Below are 21402 nucleotides of genomic sequence, written 5' to 3' on the forward strand. Positions count from 1 at the left end.
CCCGAAGGATAACTTTCCGCTCCCTAGGATCGATTAGCTCGTGGATGCTACTGTCGGTCACCAGCTCCTTAGCTTTATGGATGCTTATTCGGGCTATAACCAGATCCCCATTTATTACCAACTGGGGGCTTTATTATTATAAGGTGATGCCATTCGGGTTGAAGAATGCTGGTGCAACTTATCAAAGGCTAGTGAATATGATGTTTGAAGCATTGATCAGTAAGACCATGGAGGTCTACGTTGATGACATGCTGGTAAAGTTAGAATGGGTAGCCGACCATGTTTCTGATTTGGGGGAGATGTTTAAGGTCCTTATAAGCTATCAAATGAAGCTTAACGCGCTTAAGTGTGTCTTTGGGGTGGCCTTTGGAAAATTTTTGGGATTCATGGTAAATAATAGAGGCATTGAGGCCAATTCAGAGAAAATAAGGGCCTTGTTGGATATAAGGTTGTCTATAGGGAAAAAAGATGTGCAAAGCCTTAACGACCAGGTCGTGGCCCTAAGCTGATTTATTTCTAAAGCGACTGACAAATGCACTCATTCTTCGAGCTATTGAAAAAGGCATGAGATTTTCGATGGACAAAAGAATCTAAGTTCGCCTTCCAGTAGCTAAAATAATATATGGGACGAGCTCTTCCTTGCTAAGCCCAAAGATGGAGAACAAATGATTATATACTTGGGAGTGCCTCAACATGCTCTCAGCACAGCCCTCGTTCGAGGTATAAAGGGGTGTAACACCCCGTATGTTATGTCAGCAAGAGCCTGGTCGATGCGGAGACAAGATACACACTAATGGAAAAGCTGGCCTATTGCTTGGTATTGGCATCAAGGAAGCTATGACATAATTTTCAGGATCATCAGATTAAAGTCCTAACTAAGTACCCATTGAGGTAGGTCTTGCAGAAGCCAGACACCTCAGGTCGCCAATTGAAGTGGGCTATCGAGCTCGCTCAGTTTGATATAGAATACAAACTAAGAATGGCGATAAAGGGGCAAACATTGACGGGTTTCATTGCTGAGTTCACTAGACCAATTGAAGATGAAACTAAGTACTTGGAATGACCATCCTGGGAGTTATATGTGGACGGATCATCAAGTGAACAAGGAGCTGGAGCTGAGGTCATGTTGATAAGCCCCGAGGGCTACAGGATCCTCTGTGCCCTCAGATTCAGTTTCCCAGCCACTAATAATGAAGCTGAGTACGAGGCACTGATGGTAGGACTTTGCTTAGGAAATGAGGTGCTGAGGCCCTGGTAATTTTCAGCGACTCTCAGCTCATCGTTAACCGGATACGGGGAGAATACCAAGCCAGGGGTATGAAAGTGGCAGCATACATGCATAAAGTAGTCCTGGTTGCCTTTGAGAAGTATGAGATATGCCAGATTCCCTGATCTAAAAACTCTCATGCAGATGCACTGGCCCAACTAGTGACTGCCCATGATGCAAAAATTTTAGGGGCCATACCAGTAGAGTTCTTGGCTGCCCCCAACACAGAACAACGAGCTGAAATGATCACGATTAATATGCCCCAAGACTCATGGATGAATCCCATTTTGGATTATCTTCAAAATGGGAAGCTATCGGAAGATAAGTTGGAGGCACGTCGGTTGCAAGCTTGAGTAGCTCACTATTGTGTCTATGACAATAGGCTATATAAGAGAGGGTTCTTAGCCCCGCTCTTGAGGTGCATTGATGCCACTGACTATCAAATCGTGCTAGAAGAGATTCATGCGGGACACTGTTGTAATCATGCCGAAGCATTATCACTGGCATAGAAGACACTTCGGAAAGGGTTTTATTGGCCCACCATAAAGTAAGATGCAATAGAGCTGGTCAAGAAGTGTGACAAGTGCCAAAGATTTTCTAAAGTCTCATGAGCTCCACCAGCCTACCTACAGCAGATGAGTAGCCTGTGGCCATTTGTTATCTGGGGCATGGATCTGATTGGGCCGCTTCCAACAGCACGCGGAGGGTGTAAGCATGCCATAGTGGTAGTTAACTACTTCACCAAGTGGGTAGAAGCCAAAGAGCTCGTGTAGATATCCAGTTCGAATGTACAATATTTTATATGGGATAATATTATTTGCAGGTTCAGAGTTCCACAAAAAATAGTCACAGACAATGAAACCCAATTCACCAGCAAGCAGTTCATCCAGTTATGCGATTCACTGGGGATCCAGAAGAGTTTCACGGCCATGGACCACCCCCAAGCCAACGGACAGGTCGAAGTTGTCAACAAAATAATCAAACAGCTCCTAAAGACCAAGCTGGAGGCTATAAAGGGGGCTTGGGTGGATGAACTGCAAATGGTACTCTGGGCCTACCGAACTACAGCTTGAATCACCACGGGGGAAACCCCATTCTCAATGGTGTACGGGTTCGAAGCTATGATCCCAGCAGAGGATAAGGTGACCAGCCATCAGAGGGCCACCTTCAATCTAAATGCCAACGATGAGTTGTTGATAGATAACTCCCAGAGCTCGTAAGGCTAGTGATGGCACACTAGGCCCTAATTGGGAAGGCCACTTTATCATCAAGGAAAACTTAGGAAATGGAGAATATCATTTGGGAAATATGGATGGAGCTATTCTCCCACTAGCTTGGAATGCGGAACACCTCTGTCCTTACTTCCAATGAATGTAATTGTTCTGACCTATGCTCCAAATTTTTATTGTAATTAATTTTCATAATTCTAATTAGAATTTATGAATTTTCATGCATTACACTTTATTTTTATTCGATTGAATATCTCTAAAATGAGGGGTTGAGGAACCATGGTTTGTGAGCTGGAGCCCATTCAACTTAGCCACTGTGCTATGGTTTGCGGCTTAACTAAGCATTCATCTTGGTCCCCCCTCAGGTCATCGTTTGCGAGCTAAGAATCTTTCATCTTGACTTAATGTCATGGTTTGGAACCTATTGATTAACAACTTCCACTAATGATTTCAAGCTAAGGTTCATCAAATGGGGTCCTTTCATCTTTACTCAAGTCATGGTCTGCGACCTACCTAGGTTTTCCTTCTCGACTCATTCAAAACTTGTAACAGCTAGGGTGTGTTAGTTGAGGTCGGAATACCATCTACCCAGACACATAGCTCGGCAATGCAAGTCAATTAAATAAAAAGCCATGGCATGTTAATTGGGGTTAGCCTATGATCCACCTAGACATATAGCTTGGCAATGCAAGTTGGAGTTTCACTAGTTGGGGTCCTTTCATCTTGACTCAAGTCATGATTTACAACCTACCTGGGTGTTTACTTCCGATCTGTTAAATATTTAAAGAACTATGGTTTGTTAGCTGAGATCGCAGCACGATTTACTTGGACATGTATCTTGGCAAGGATTTCATTATGACCCAGAAGTTTTTTCGTCAGGACATGTTAGCTAAGGATCGTTTTAATTTACCTAATTATAGTTGTTCGTGACCTATCAGACACGCATCCTAATTATCAATTATTATGTTCATCAATCACGAGCTGTTCAGCCAGGGTACGTTAGTTGAGATCACAAGGCGATCTACATGGACATATATCTCGACAAGGTCTTCGACATGATCTAGATATTATTTTGTCAAGATGTGTCAACTAAGGGTTGCCTTAATTCACCTAAGTATGGTTGTTCGCAACTTACTGGACACATATTGATTATTGACTATTACGTCTATCGTTGATGAACTATTTGAAGCTTGCTAATCTACGAGCTAGGAACTCTTTGGGTTTACCATAACTTATGTTCGGAAGATCCATTCTCAATTTATATTTTTGAAGGTTTCTTCCAAGTTATACTTTTGAACTTATCCTAATATACATGAGCTTCTTGGATCTCGTGTTAAAGTCAAGTCCTGAAGATTGACTGAAGTTATATTATGAAGACTGGTTCAAGTATTATCTTGTTAAGTCTTGTTTAAACTTTGAGTCTGATTGGCTTGAGTTCGTTGTAGAATTAAAGTAAGAGACATGAGTTCAGAAATATTCAATTTCATTGACAAAGATGCTTGTGTTACAAAGAAAAAAGAAAACAAAACCTAACTAGGGGGAGTTGTGGCTGGCACGACCTCGGCATTATCAGTTACCTCAACCTCGACATTGGCGGTTCGCGGGATGCCCTCGCTTGGATCTAGCGAGGTGGAAGCCTCGGCATCCTTAGGAGCTTCATCCACAAACCGTTTCACCTTCTCAATAGCCTTATCAACCAAGAAGGAGAAGTCCATTTCTGGATGCTTCAACCACAAGGTGTAGAGGAATCTAGAGCAGGTGTCAGATATGGCTTTGTGTGCTTGGTCTATCCGGGCTTCCACACCCGCCTTAATCTCATCGATGGTCGCCTCCGTCATCGGCTTGCATTTCTTAGCCTAGTCCTCGGCCAACTTCTGCCCATCCTTCGCCTTTTTTATCTCCTCCTTGGCCTTATTTAGCTCATTGGTGAGCTTGGAGTTGGCAGACTCCCACATATTCTTCTCCCGACGGAGCTCCTCGTCGAGGTCTTTATTTCTTTGATGTGCCTATCTCAACTACATCTCGAAGCCCTCAATCTTCCTTTGGGCTTCATGAAGCTCAACTAGCTAAGACTTCTTCTCCTCCTCGAGCTTATTTATCTCGCCTTTAAAGTAAATGTTTGTCGCCCCTCAAAATCTTGCTGTTGCCCTTTAAGCTTCATGGCAGGAAGGGAGGTCTGCAAAATGAAAAGGGTTAGCTCGTGAAAAGACCAAACAAAGAAGTTGAGAAGTTAAGAAGGAGTTTACTAGGAAGCTATGGCGAGCTATATAATCGTAGAGCGTCGTCCCCTTCACCTCTTCCCAATCCAAGAGCCTAGAGGACGTGCCTAGGAGTTCGGGCATGTTATCTAGGAGGGCGCTGAAATAGACCCCCCTAGCCATTGCCTCCTGGATTGCCTCTTTCTCAGGGACTCTGGCCCTTTTATTTCTGTCGTCCTCTAATTGCTGATCTGGTCCACTTTTTGATCTAGCAGCAGGAGCGTGCTGGGCCTCTTTTGCGACCTCATTCCCATGAGCTTGGTCAGCCCCCCGATCGTGGGAGACAAGAGCCCATTGCTCATGTTTTTGTTGCCATGACTGTTATTGTTCTTGCTGTTGGTGGGGTCGTTGCTGTTGTTGTTGGTGTTGTTGAGGTCGTGGCCACGATTGTGACTGTTTCGACCTCCCTCCTCGGGAGCTGGAGCTCGGGGTCGTGGTTGTAGCAGCATTGGATTTGGCCCAGAACTTCTTCAGCATTTTGAGACTCAATTTCACTATGCCTGCAGCTTGACCTTTGTCCCCTCTGTTGTTGCTAGCTTCCATGACATTGAAAGGGGACATAACAGGCCCAGTTTCACAAGCCTAAATAAACTCAACCTTTATGATCTCGACGTTAAGGTGGGGCATGAGCTTCTGTTCCCTAAGAAGCTCGTCTATGAGCTTGAGATCTTCTGAGCCTGATCCCGTAGCGACAAGCAGGTCGAGGACAATAGTCTCTTTAGTCAATAAGGTCGGCCTTCCACTTCCAAAGTATGCACAAAAGAATGAAGATATCAAAATATATATATGAAGTAAAAAGAACCTATATGAGCAAGTATGCCCTTACCCGGGGTCAGTGCGAATCTAAAGCTTTTGAGCGACAGGAGCGAAGGGCAAGAAATGAAGAACCAACTGGACTTATAATTGCCCACGTTGGACTTCTCCTTTGCCCTGCCCTGGGGAAGAATGGCTTTGTAAGGTCAAGAACAAGCTGCCATGTAGTACAACCCGTCCTTGGGACTCTTGAAAGAAAAAAGAAATTTAATAAGCTTTGGTGATGGGGGAGAAAGTTTATTCCTAAGGAATAAAATGGCTAAAGAAGTGAGTTGAGTATATGAGTTTGGGGTCAATTGAAAGGGTGCAAGTTTGAGCTCGTTCAGAAGGTTGAGAAGGTATGATGTAACGGGGAAACCTAAACCCAAACTCAACGTGTTGGGTGCTTATGGCTATGAAGCCAGTTGAAGGGTATGCTGCATGGCAACTTAGAAAGGGGATATACACTTGGCAATCCTTTGGGAGACGGAACTCCCAGGCACAAGTTCCCATCTTGTGGTACTTGGCCTTAAAAGGGAGTTGCCTAAGGACTTCTTACCCTTGGCCTTCTTCAGCGACCTCCCCGCTGACAGACGGGGCAGTTTCCTAAGATGTCCCATCTGCGACCTCTGCAGCTAGTGTAATGGCTCACTCCCACTTACGGGCGCTACCGGTGAATAATCGACCAGATTACTCACTCGAAAAACTAACACTGAAGGGGTGGACTATGTTCCAATAAGAAATGCCTAAGGTGGGCCTAGGCTTCATCTTTCCCTTAGCTCCACTCGAGGAATCGATCCCAAAACAAACAAGAAAACACAGCAGAATGGGACCTAAAGCCCGAGTGAGCTTCATCTTTCTTCAGCTCTCCTCACAATAAGCCAAAGGTGACCCTAGCACAAAACTAGCACATCAAATATTTATTGAGTACTGGGGATTTATGGGAAATACCTCCTTGATCCTTACCTGATCATAAAACTTGGCTCCACCAAACAAGTCACTAACAACTAGAAGTCTACACAATCATATACTACATTATACCAATTACAACAAACTGGATACCATCCAGCACCTAACAACATACACATACACATTCACCCACAAGAATATATATACATACCACCACATGAATACATACAGGAGATAATACAATTCATAACACGGACAACAACGCTAGTCGTTACTTCAACCTCCCGACATCATCCCTGCATACATGTGAACTCGCAACATCTACAACACGAGGTAAAACCTCATGAGTCACAATGACTCAGTAAGGGTACAAATGAATGTAAACAAGATAATATATGAGTTGCAATGACAAGTAGGTATGCATAAATGACGAGGCATCATTGCCCTCCAAGCCCACCTGTTCGAGGCATTAACCTCCCAAATTACCCCTAGCACGCATCTAGTCTCTCCCATGGCCATAGGACTCCACTAGACCACTTATAGAACATGCACAACTAGTACTGCAAACAACATATATTCAACCATATTACCAAACATTTGTAAGGCCGCTGCCCTTGGGGTCGTCCCTTACCTGGCTTGAAGCCTTATCTTTGCCACAGGCGAGAACACTAGCCCGGACTTCGAACTCTTCTAGGATCACCGCCTCCTCGGTCGACCCTAGATGCAATCACAAACCCAACAACAAAATTAAACCAAGGTCTATGTTTTTGCCATACACCGCAAAATCACCCATCAACAACTTCCAACCAACCCCAATCGAGGGTCTAATCCAATCAACAATTCACATTACATCATCTCACATAATGCAAATAACTAGAAAGAATTTATTATTTTACCTCATCCAATCTGGAGGAGAAAATTGGCCAAACGCCAACACCGACATTACCTCATGGGATGCCACCTTGCTCTCAAAACCCCATTTTTTAGCTTTCGGCATGCTCCTCGAGTCCCAAAATACTTTCCAGAATTTTCTCCCATTTTTCTAAAATTTTATGGTATTTTTTTTCCCATTTTTCTCCTTTATTTTCTTTTTTTTTTTTATTATTTTTTTCTTCTCCACTATTCATCATCTTCCCAGCGCGTCTTCTTCCTCCCTTCGTGCACACCATACCGCCATTCCTCCTAGCTCCGGTATCGACCTATCATCATTCACCGCCAATGGCAGCCTCCACCATGACAGCCTCGGTCGGCCTCTCCTGCGCGCACGACGCTACCTGCCATGGCCATCTCGCACCTCCACCCACGATGCTGTTAGCTGCTCTCCCAAACATTGCATCTGCCATAGCCGCTGCTCTCGCGCCGCCGTGCCTACTGATATGCCACTTCACGCAACAGGGACACTGTTGCAATGGCCGACCGGCCCTCAGCCTCCCTCGCTGGCCACTACAACCAGCTTCCATTGCCAATGTCGCCTGTGGCTGGTCAGCCCTCCGGCGATGTAACACCCCAATTCCCGGGAGGGCGTTACGTAATGTAAGATTCTGGGGATATATTTTTTTTTCCTAATAAACGATAGAAACTCAACATAAACCGTTCCCCGAAGATCCCGTTACACCTTCTCAGTATATGAACTATGAACCATCAATAAACTAAGATAGGTTCACCAACACAAATGCGGAAGCTAGATCGAACCTTAACAGGTCATAACCGAAACCACTTTATTTATAATATAAAGTTGCACCAACGTTTACATAACATTCTCAAAATAAACAACATAACTGAAAGGACATAATGTAAACTATTAGCTAGTCCCCATCACTACTCGACAATTCCCTTTCCTTTCGCACCGCTGCCTTCATTTGGAACGTTTGAATATTCCAGGGACATAGTCCAAATTAGATGCTGAATCATCTAAGTGAGAGTTCAAAATCACATTTTTCATGAATGAATACAAGACATGAAATAAACCAATACACCCGATAAGCCCTAGCCTAAGAGAATCCCCAGCGCTTAACCCTACCACGGGAAAAGAGCAATATCTCTAAAAGCTATGCCACCATACCAACTCGACGACACGACGCGATTCTAGCTTAAATGGGGCTGCCAATGCATCTCACCAGAATACGTTCCCACCTTAAGCATCCAGGAACCACCATACAATCCCAACTCCAAAATTTCACATGGACCACCTAGTCGTCCTAGTGCAACTTCCTTGGCCAAATGGCCTCGCACGAAAATCAAGGCGGCTATCCTAACATGCTCACCAGCATCAGATACCCCTATTATTCCGTCACGCTCTTGGAGAATTACGGCTACACTATCCAGACAACATTCTAGGCTGACATCCCACATGAACAACATTGTACGGACCACCTAGTCGTCCTAGTGCAACTTCCCTGACCAAACGGTCCGGCACGAAAACCAAGGCGACTATCCTGACATGCACACCAGCACCAGATACCCCTATTATTCCGTCACGCCCTTGGAGAATTATGGCTACACTATCCAGACAACATTCGAGACTGACATTCCATGCATACACATAAAACTCAAGACAATGCCACATTTCACAATTCAATGCATCATATAAACAACAGTTTTATAAAATGCAATGCCAATTTCAAAACGTTTAGGGATGAACCTCCCTCATAAATCCAACCGTCACCGGTTACCGTTTGCATGCAACAAAAACCATTTTGCATGAAATCACACAGATGTTCAGATAGAACAAGCACAATAAATCAAGTTTTGGGGGCAAACACTCACCTTGAACGAAACTCTGAACACCTTAAATCTTGTGCTCAACCTCGACTTTTGTGTAACTCCTCAAGTATTTTGATCAAACCACCTTCTTACACGCCCTTACGCGCTGCCCAAGTGCTCTGCGCGTGTGATGCTTTGCATATGCTTAAAAATCCCTCTATCCACTAAACCCGAAGCACTCTTGTCTAGCACGAACTTCTCAAAATTTTGAATGAGAGAATCCTTAGCCATGAACCCCTATTTATAGGTTTTGGAAACTTGGCCACCAAGAAACATATATTATGCAATCATTTCAAATCTTCCAAAATCTTTTCCAATCATTCCAAATCCTCTAAGATTTTCTGCAATCATTGTAAATCATTCCAAATCTTCTAATATCTTTTGCAATCATTTCAAAATCTTCTAATATCTTTTGCAATCATTCCAAAATCTTCTAATACATTATATAATAAGTACCAAATCTTCTAAGATATTCTGCAATCATTACAAAATCTTTTAAGATATTCTGCAATCATTGTTATCCGAATCAATCTTATCCAAATCAATTCATATCCAATCAAATCTTGTCTAAATCTTATCCTTAAAGTCATCATAAGCCTTCATCTTATCTTTAATGTCATCATGAGACTTCATCTTTATCTCTAAAGTCATTTATGAGACTTTTCCTAAATCTCTCAAATGCCCTGAAAAGGTTTCAATAATTACACTTTGGCCCGAACTTTTGGATAATTACACTTAGACCCTTTTCAACATGGTCCCTGGACTAATTTTTAATTGCATTTTAGTCCCTGAAAATGGACTAATTACACTAATGCCCCTAATTTTTAGGTAAATTACACTTTTACCCGAACCTCAAAAATTACGATTTTGCCCCTAGCTCAAAAACTGAACTTCTCTTTTAAGACCTTTATAACCCTTTGAAATATCCTAAAACATTCCCTTGAAAATTTTGAAAAAATATCGTTTCGACCTCCCTCTGTCAATTTCGAAAAACTGCACTTAGGCCCGAATCTTCGTTTTGGCTACAAACCCTTTTGTTTCTTCCAAAAACTACCTAAGGGTTACTCTACATACCAAATATGAACTTCTTCGGGGTTCCATTAACTTCCCAATTGCCCCTACATTAATTCGGTATTTCAGCTTAAATCACAGCTGCCTTTTTAGCTGTTCCGGGAACCATTCCCGATACAATTTCTTTCGGTGCCATAAATCATACCTCGTATTACTTGTCGATACTATACCATTTTCCTTGGCTATCTAGGGTCTAGGGTACTCCCTCTGACTAATTCGGTCATCTAAAGTTGCGTTAGTGTACCCTATATAGTCTCATTTTTTCGCAAATTCCATTTATGCCCTTCATCAAATATTATTTATACCCTTAATAATTTCCCGGGTATTACAGGCGAGCCACAATCGACCCTCTCTCTCACCTCCGATATCTCTATCTCTCTCCATTTCTCTTCCATGCTCGACCTCCCTCTCGTCTCTCGGCCTCTCTTTCTCTGCTTCACTCGGCCCTACGCTTCAACAGAGAATAATTTTGGATCTAATGCTACTATGTCCCAAGCCATCATTATATATATAATTATTATGCATTAAATTCTCAAAATCCCATTAATTCCACTTAAGAAAATTATAATTGCAGTCGGACCCTCTAAGGCTTTAATTTAATTACCATCAAGCTACATAAATTCTTACTTTATCAAAAATTAATTACTAGCGCTTAATTGATAAAGGTCAATTTTGTCCTTACACTTGCGCGAGACCTTCATTCCACCCGAAAATGCTTCAGGGTTGCCTTACTAGCAAAACCAGACCACCCCTAGGGTCTCCTTAACTTCTCGGAGGTGCCCTACTACTATTCAGTACCGGTACCCATTCAAGCTTATACAAAAATTATTCCGCAAACTATTCTCAGTTTGACTACTTCCAGTGTCATTAACCTTACCTTAAGACGCTCACCAATCTCATGCCTTCTTCCTTGGACATCCAAGTCCCGAGGCATTTCCTGTCGTCGATTCAGTAAATTTATTAATTAATTTCTCCAAATTGACTTTTAGGTTTCTTGGACCACCCGAGGTCCTTTTAAAATAACAGAAAATTATATCTTTTCCATCACCATGTAATATCGGGTATTACAGCTCGCAAACCCACTCTCTTGGGGTTATGCATCTCTATCACGAGGCAATCTTTAGAGTTTGAGGTATCGTCGCAGCACTTTTGACCTAAGTTCCCTGGAACAAAATTAGGCATCTACAAAGAGAGAAAAAAATAGTCAAGTCACAGACCAAACCTCGAAGAATTGAAGAAACCCTAAAAGATACTCCCTATTCAAAAGGTCGTGCGCTTTGCAACGGGGGCCGCCTAAGGTGGAGGGGCTGAGATTACAAGCCTGGTACTCCATGGAAGACTAATCTTAAGGTCATTTAGCCCAAAGGCTCAGAGAATACCTAACAAACTGATTCAAATCGATGCCCTAGAAAATGAAAGAGACACTGACAGAATTAGAGAGACGAAAGAACCACCGAAGGTTAATCGACGATGAACGGTCTGGTGAAAGAGAAGAAACAAAAAGAAAAAACTGCAAGAAGCATACCTATCACTAAATCTCTTGCTAGTGCAAGAGCTTGGAGCAGGCTTGGGGTAGAGATGGACGAATGAGCAATGATAGTCGAAAAAGCTTCATCACAGAGAAAGCTTCGGAGACAAAGGGAGCAGGAGCAAAGAAAAATTTCAAAGTTGCATTAAGAGGGAAAAAGTAAGGCCCTTTGGATATTTATACGCCCAGCAATCCCAACTGTTGAATCAAAATGGCTTATGGCATGCCCCACATCCACCGGTTGCATGACGGCTCGTCGGCCCCGTAGCTATAATCATGCGTAGTAATAGGGAACATGATCATTAAATGTGCCTCAGACAAGGCACGCAACATGAAATGGCATGATGTGAAGTGATTGGGTAGAATTCTAAAAGGTGGATTGACAACTGGAATAGCTAGCATGCATCAGCTCCCAGTCCAAAGATCGCACTGCGAGCTGGGGGCTTGTGTTATGTGCATTTCTCGCACCATTTCTTATGGGCTGGGCACAACCTAGCGGGCCGACCCAATCGCCTGAAGCTTAACGGGCCCAAGGCCGAGCTTGCTAGAACAAGGCCACACATCGCTAAAGGCCGAGCTTAGATTGCAGAGCCAAGCAAGCTTCTAGTAATGTTTGCAACGAGCTTTCAGCTCATCGGCCTAACCTTTAAGCTCTCATATCAACATCGCTGCTTGATAACCGGAAGCAGGGACCTATCTACTTTATGAGGCAAACTTGATCCCTGGTAATACAGAGCCCACTACCGATTTTATGGAGTTGATAAGGACATTTTGTCCCCATGATGTCATTTTTCCACCTTTGAATTTTATGTAATTATAAACACTCCTCACTATAAATAGGGGTCAAAAATCATTGTGCAAAAGAGAAGAGAACCATAATAACATCCTGTCACTCTGCCAGAATAACTAGATGATAGTCGTGGAGTAGACATTGTTCTGGTCGAACCACGTAAAAATCTCTCATGTACTTTCTATTTCGTTCCTCCTCCTTGCATTCTAGCTTATTTCCTCATTGCGGGCCTACGAATCACAGTCGGCTAATTCTGAATGTTGAGAAGCTCATCTTCATTGAGACGATCCTATAGCACTAATCCATCGAAGGGTTTAGGTGTGGCTTAAGCGTGGACGGATTAGGTCATGGGTTGCAGGTCACCCAAAGCCAACAGGTCTAGGAGAAAGTTGTTACAGTTCGTAGGAGCTTGGAGAAGGCAGAAAGCTTGGAGCTTTGGTGCATTGGACAACCGACTACTTCTTCATCCATTTGAGGTATACGTTATTGAACCCTCTATGGGTGAATGTTTTCATATTTGCATATGGATGTATACTACCAAGTCTTGCAAGGGTTTTATTTTGCTTCTGTTGCTATTTTGCTCGTGGTTTTAAAAAAGTTTTAAAAACCCAATTTCTCTTGCATAGTTCCACCAAATGTTGGCGTCTTTTTTTAGTGGTATTAGAGTCTCAGCTCGGTATATTCAACCTATGCAGGTGTTTTGTGTATTGTATATCTTTTTTTAGATGTGTTGTTACTCTCTATTTTATGTAGGTTTGTAGTGATTGTTGACTATTTTATCCAAACAGTCGACCATTTCTAGTGCTTGTAAGGAACACAGTCAATCATTTTTGAAACAAGTCGATAGTTTCAACAAACCTAGAAAAATGATCGACCAGTTATAGAGAAAGTTGATTGGCCCTGAGAGACCCACTTAAATAGTTGATAGGTTGAAAAAGTTGAAGACCATTTGTACTGTTGCGAGAAAAGTTGACAATCTTGTGAAGACAATCGGCCGTTTATGTTCCACTAGGGAAAATGGTTGACTGTTTTGGACTTTCAGTAAGATGGTTGTTGATTTCTCTTGGTGTATGCTTAAATGTGATGAGATTGCATTAGATGGCTTAAACCAAAAGAAATTTGACATGAGATGTCTTAGTTTGAAAAGTGGCATACATTATATAAACTCAAATTTTATTATTTTGATGTGCCAAAAGTTCAATAAGATTGAATGGATGGTCATGGACTGATTCAATGTGATTGAATGGATGAATGAATGTTTACAGGTATTTAATGTGATTAAATTTGTAAATTATTCTTTCATTCAGGTTATAAGAGAGACATAAGTCTCCATTTTCTGTTTCATTTTTAGAATCAATTGTAATGTACAATAATTCTTGTAAAATGAAGAAGAAGCATCAAGAGTTGATGTGATGGAGTAAGGAGGCATCAAGAGTTGGTGATCAAAAGAGTAATAAGGCTAATGGTTTTTCCAGCATATAGATGATATGTTTGTGTATGTCTTTCTGAATGCTGTTAATTAAATCTAGAGGTTCAGATTTAACTAATCATTAAAAGTCCATGATCATCTACATGTTATGATGCATTTGTTTTATTACAATGAGATATACTATTGAAAGCTTATGCATGTGCAAAGTGAGACCTTTATTAAAAATAAGAAATCTTCCCACAGTTGTGTAAAAATAAATATTAGATGAAAATGGTAAACATGATTTATCGTAGCCCTTCATCATCGTAGGAAATCATTACTCGATTGGGTGTACTCTGGCTGTCCATAGGTGGGAGGGTGCATTTCATGAGAATTGATTGATTTTCTTATCTAAAGCATATGATGTTGTTGATGTACCCATACCCTTATGGCCTAAAAATCACCATAGTGTTGTGGTCATAGGAGTTCAAATGGATCATTAGCTAAAATGATGGGTTAAATTTAACTGTGTCATCATCCAAGAGACCACCATAGCATTCCAAATTAGATAGTATAGGCCATAGGGGCCAAAGATCAATCTCCACATGAGATGTGTGTTGAGAAATTTTTATTTTGATTTATAGGGAAAATAATTTAAAAAAATATATTTTCAGTAAATTTGGTTTATTGATGATTTTCAAAAAAAATTTATAAAATTCCTTTTATATATGTAGATTGGAAAACCTCATACTCATATAGTTTTTCAAAACAACTAAGTATAGTTTTTAGTTGATCAAAGGGTATGAAGCTTATTAGCTACGCTTAACCTTGTGCATTTATTTCAAACAAACACATACAAAATAAACAAAGAAGAAACAAGCATGCAGGCACAAGGCATTTATACTCGCCAGTGTATGAGTGTGCGCTGTAGTACAATTTAATTTTCTGGGTAAGTCCAAGTCGATTCACTGGAAGATCGTTAATAAAATGAAAATAGAGCTACGATATAAATTGGGTTGTCAGGCCAATTCATTTGATTTGATTTTAAGTGAACAAAAATAAAGTACTGTAACTGTAAGAAGTCTTGAGTTAAGGCAATGTTCAGTGCCAATCCCATAACTTCCTAACAGATAGATAGGTACCAGAAACATATATCTGAATTAATTTGAGGTTTTGCTATTAAAATGCATCTCAAGATGATGGTAGTTCTTGGTCTAGCAATCTCCATACATGGCATGAGAGATTCTACATTAAGCAACTACCATAAATTAAAATACAGTTAATATGCAGTAATCAGATAACCCATTTGAATTTGGGTATGATAGCATCTCCATTTTAAGTAACCTCCATACATAGCATGGAGACTCTAAGTTAAGCTTATGCTCCACTCCAAATTCAAAGATTCAATGAACGATACTCAAATTAAATCAGGTTTATGGTAATGCATTTGAAGTTCGGCTATCTTGAGAAATCTATGGCATTGGACACTGTCCTCGCTTTGGCCCAAGTTTAAGCTTAGCCACACATCTCCAAAGAAAAAATTAAAGAGATAGGAATTAAAGTTTTGGAATGTAAATACTAAAATTGAAATTAGAGAAATGTAGATGAACAATGAATTAAAGTTACAGAATGAAAAGAACAGAAAGGAAAACTGTAGAATGTAAGTAACTGAAATGAAGAACACTGGAACAACATGAAGAAACAAAAAAACTACTGGAATTTAAGAACAAAAAGAAATGAATGGAACAGTGTGCTTTTCCCCTTATTCTGGTTAAAATGGCAGATGGAGGCCTCTCTTTTTCTTGAAGTCGACGATATATATATATTCATCTTTTGAAAATAGCCCTCGTCAAACAAGAAATTACATCGCATGCCACCACATTCATTTGCGCGTGCTCTGATAATGTATCGCGTGCTGAAGCTACTGTGTGCCTGCTGATTCCCCTAGCTAGGCTTCTTTTTTAATTCCAATTTAATTTCATAGGCTGCTTGGAGCTGGGCCTTCTTTAAATGGTGGAGTATGCTGCTTTAATTTAACACAGTGGGCCTCCAAAGATCAGTGGCTGGGTCCAATTTAATTGGCATTTGTGGGCCTTCCTTCGCTTTGGACTTTGATGAGCCTCCAAGTCCACACATGCTGCGTCCAATTGAAGTGAACATATGTTATATATTATATATTATATATGCTTTTTATGGTATATTACAAGCCATGCACGCATGTATATGTATGGAATATATATATGTTTTATATTTATATAGGTATTATATTTATATATAATTATATATATTATATTATATTTATTTTATTATTACTATTTTTTATATATTATATATATTTTTATAATATTTTTTTTAAACCTGCATATAACCACAAATTGCATATAAATATTCAATTAAAACCAATTTTAAGATTAAACTAGGGGTATAAATAGAATAAAATTTTGACATTTTTGAGCATCAATCACTTATAAATATATGTTTCTTTAAATTTGAGAACTTCAGCCTCATATGCTCTTACATACTCTTCAAAACTGAAAAATATAGTTTTACATAAATCGAAATTGATGTAAAATATTTGAGAAAATATTTTAAAAATTTGGCCATGTACAAAATCCCTTTTGTTAAACTAAGTATATGTATTTTTGAACATTTTGAAGGCAAAGTATTCAAACAATCTTTTAGAACTTCTTCACTGCCTTCAATCAAAATAGATTTATCAAATCAAGTACTGCTCAGTATAATTTTTAATACATTCAAGTTCTCAATCAAGTGTCTCCAAAAACTACTCAAGGATATTTTGCAAAATTTATGTTTCCCTTAAACTCAATCGAGTAAGGTATTTGTATAATCACGTATCTTTATATAATCTAAAATCTAAGCATATTTTTAGCTGAAGTATTGCTTTATGTGTCTTTCAAATCAGTCGATTATGTGCCTTAGTAAAACATTCTTTCAATCGACTATTAAGGTTTTCTATTTGTAACACTTGGTGTAACCGGTGTTAAGAGAATGAGAAAGGAAGTGAGAAAACTTCCAAAAATGCCCTTGAGAAGGTGTTAGATCCTTGAGAATATTAGTGCCTTATGAGAGGGGCATTTTGGTAATTTGGATAGTGAAGTCCAATAAAAGGGTATTTTGTAAATTGGAAATAATTCCTAAGTGGAATTAGGTGTGTAAGTGAATTAAATCCCAATTTTGTATTTATGTGGAGATATATGGGATTAATAAATTCAAAAAGGGTATTTTAGGAATTTTGGAATTAATTCCATAGAGGAATTTAATTATGGAAAATAAGGAAGATGGAGAATATGCAATTATTTGAGAAAATAATTATATTTTTCCTAAAATGGTGAATAAATGTGGTAATGCCACATGGATCGATGAGATGAGAATTTGGAAGCCAAGGTTAGTGTCTTGTTGTAACACTTGGCATTTTGTGGTCCAAGTTAAATGGAGAGATTAAATTAAATGCAAAGGAAATTCAAATTAGTCTTTTAAGCATTTAATGAGAGGCATGATTATATGGATTAAAGAAAATCGAAAAAAAATGGTAAATGGTCACCATTAATGTTTGGAAAATATGGAGATTTTATTAAATGAGAAAGAAAGCAATTATGTCTTTCAAGGCTTGTCTTGAAATTAGTCCAAATTAAATAAATAGAAAAGAAATCTATTTATGGGACTTGATCCAATGGTGGTGGATGGCTCTTGAAAATCCAAAGGCTTGGATTTAAAAAGAAAGGAGCACATGGATTGTGCTTTCTTGTGTTTTCTCCAAGAGAGAAGACTTGTTTATTGAAATGGATGGTTGAGATTTAATTCTCCTTAAGCACATGGATTGTGCTTTGAATGAATGGTGGAGATCCATTCTTGAAAATGGAAAAGAGTAGTATATAAGGGCAAGTGAGGAAGACTTGTTTCCCTTTGGCTATTTGAAGAAATAAAGAAGAGAGATAGGAAGAAGTCTCTCATGGAGGAAAGAAATGGAGAAGAAAAGAAGAAGAAGTCAAGGTAAGCTTTATTCTTTCTTCTCTCCATTTTAGTATGCTTGTATGCAAAGTAAATTTTTTTTGGAATGCCATCTTAGATGGGAGAAAATTGTGATGGAAGCTCTCTTGAGATGAGGATTTAAAGTTTCAAAGAAAATAATGAGGTAAGGGATGGCCCCATGGGAGGGTGGCCTTGCAATGTGTTGTAAGTATGTTTCATAAATGTATATGTTGCATTTGGCATGTTCTTTTATGTTCATGAGACTTATGGCCATAGGTTAGTTTGGGAACATGATTGAAATGGTGGGTTGATGCCTCTAACCTTGGAGGGTTGTGAGGGCAAAGAAACCTAGCCACACTTGCATGCATTTGGCATCATATAATCTTGTTATGTTCATATTTGTTTAGCATTGCACCCTTATTGAGCTTAATAGCTCATGAGGTTTTTACCCTCACATATAGGTTGTGGAAGCATGGGAAAAATCAAATCAAGGTGGAATGGCAAGTGGAGGCATGGAAATGAAGATTCAAGTGTGTTGTATGGCTTAGGGTAGCCTATTTGGTGGCATTTGATTTATGTAATGTAATGTATTTGGTTGGTAATGGCTTGTTAAAGCCTAAGACAATGTGTGTATTATATATTTTGGGAATGTTTAACCTTATTGTGAAAATGAGATTGTGGCTTATGGCATGTTGAAGCCTAAGTTTTGGTGAAAGCCTTATTTTTGGTGTGTTGTGGGATGCACCAAAGTAATTAAATCAAATGATTTTTGTGGAGAAATGAGGCTTTGGGAGGTGAAATGTTGAGATTTTTAATGCATTTATTTGGGATGTGAATTCTGGAAAATTTGGGGTTTAAAAGCCCAAGAAAAAAAAAAGTGAAGATGCAGCAGCAGGGCCAGCAGCCCCGCGCGCGGGCGGCCGTGTCGGCGCGGTCGTGGCCGTGTGCGCGCGGGCAGGCGCCCCGTGGACCCTGCCGGCCGAAATTTTTTTAAAAATTCATAAATTTTGGAATTTTGTGGAATTTTGAAATTGATTTTGAGTCTCGGAGGAATTTTCAAATAAAAGGGATTTTTCGGGCATTTTTTGAGAAAATGCCAAAATTTTGGAAAATTGAAAATGATGAGTTTTTCCTCCAAAATTGGTACAATCAATGTATAGATTGAGCTTGTGAATTTCAAGGAGCCCGGTGAACTTCTTGTAAAGAAGAAAAATTAAAACAAGTATGAAAATGGTTGTTGGGCATCTTAAAGTGATTTCTTTATAGCCAATGCAGTGTGGTTAAAGCCCAATTCCGCTAGTGAATCTTAGGGTTGAGGGAAGGGAAGGACGAGCCTAGTTCCCACCTAGGGTGTTTCGTCTTGAAACATGGTCCACCCTTCACCAAGTGCCGGGCAGGTGGACAATTCGGGTAATTGTTCACGAGTAACACCCGTAAGTGGGAGCGGGGTGTTACAGTTTGGTATCAGAGCGATGGTTAGAGCATCAAGTGGAGGATGCTTCAAAAAATATGGTCGAAGGTTGATTAAAGACCTTGGTAGTGGGACCACATGTAACCGAGGACCCTTGGAGTTAGGTCGGGGCATTAAGGCTTGTGGCAATGTGAATGGAATGCTCGGATATTCCTACTATAGGAAGGGGAAAATATCATGGTTTGAGATGATATTCCGTAAGAGATATACGGGATGAGCAAAGAAGAGTCAAATGCCCAAGTGTGGGTATTGGTGTCGAGAACCCGAATGTGGAAATTTGAGGGTTTATAAGGCATTCTAAGGATAAGAGTTCCTAGTGATTGAAGTATTGAGGCTTGTGTGGGGACACAAAGCCGAATCATGACAAGAGTCATGAAAGGGCCTGGAGGGCTCGAGGTATATCTAATCCGGGAAGGGGTTAACGGAGTATCCTTATGTTGGGGATATGGTCAAGCCCGTATGAAGGAATGGAGTGGTTCCTGTAGAGGTGGTGTGCTAAGGGTTGTGTGCTTGAACTAGGGTGAGCTAAGGTTGAAATTAGCTTGAAGCCCAAAGAAAGAAGTCATTAACAGGTTGTGTGACGAGCTCCGAGAAAGGAGTAAGCTAAAGTTGCTCATAGATAGGCTCTAGGTGGAGCAAGTATATGAAGCATATGCCAGTCATGGCCGGGGTAGGCATGACGTTGGTAGCTTGTAGAAAGACTCTGAATGGGTCGGGTGTGAGGTATGCATGCTAAATGTATATGGTCCGAGGTGATCGTATGGTTATGGCGATCCTAGAGGGGACGTGCCTAGGGTATGAGTGGACCCTAGTTGGTTTCATGATGAAATGGGATTTATCCTAAGAAAGGATAGGTGTGTGGCAAATGGACCCTAGCGGGTGTTTGTTGAGATGGAAATCCCAAGTGAGTCGAGCTAGAATCTAGGGGAATCCAGGTTTGGGATAAAGGAGTTGGGCATGCATAGATATGCGCGTGGGAGCCATGGGATTAGAAGTCCTGATTGGGAAAGGCCAAGTAACCATTCATGTGATTGATGGATGATGGGCCAATCTAAACTCTCATTGATGCTTGGGGTCAGACGGGATTCCTAAGGTCGGGAGATGAGAGGTGAATAGACCCTCATTATGATGCCTGGGGTCGGGATGACACCTAAGGTCACGAGACCCTTGATGGGAAATGCGGAGGTCACCCAATGAAGGGTATGAGCGGTGTGTGGGCCAAGGGTAATGAATTGTGGCAACAGGACATCCTTGGGCTATGCGCTCGCAAGAAATGCCAGCTTTGGATGCCAAGTGGGCAGGGGCATGGTAAGCAATGTGGAAGCCCGGGAATTTTAGTTCCAAGTCTTGGAAGCCGAACGAGGCGTGCGGGAAGGCCAGGCCAGGCGTAGTGGCTGAATGCTTACGTGAGTGTGCAAGGAAAGACGAGAGGTCTCAATTTACTTGGAGGGTAATGGTAGGTGCTTTATGGCTATGGGTACGAAGCTTGAAGAAGGCTCAGCTAGTCGATCATGGATTGAGAGATCATAGATAACCAAGCTTTTGGGATGAGCTAGGTGGTGAAATGAATCATGATGGATTTAGATCCATTGTTATGGAAAGTTGGAGCTTTCAAAGGTTGAATGAGAGCCATGAGGTATGATCTTGTGGGGTAAGATCATGAGGCCTCAAGATGTGAAGTGGCTTGAGAGTCTTTTAAGCGATAAGAGATGTAGAGTCCTGAGGAGCGAGGCTCATGGTATGAGCTTGAGGTTATCAAGGCAAGGATAACCAAGTAAGATGGCTTTGGTAAGATGGTGGTGGAACCATCATAGCTCGGGAAGGCTTTAAGTAGCCTTGATGCTAAGGATGCAAGGCTTAGTGTAACGGACATGATGCTATGGATCGTGTGGCAGAGGACTAATGAGTTGGCTCGTGTTGAGGGCA

Source organism: Diospyros lotus, chromosome 13, assembly GCF_014633365.1.
Source record: "Diospyros lotus cultivar Yz01 chromosome 13, ASM1463336v1, whole genome shotgun sequence".
Taxonomy (NCBI): Eukaryota; Viridiplantae; Streptophyta; class Magnoliopsida; order Ericales; family Ebenaceae; genus Diospyros; species Diospyros lotus.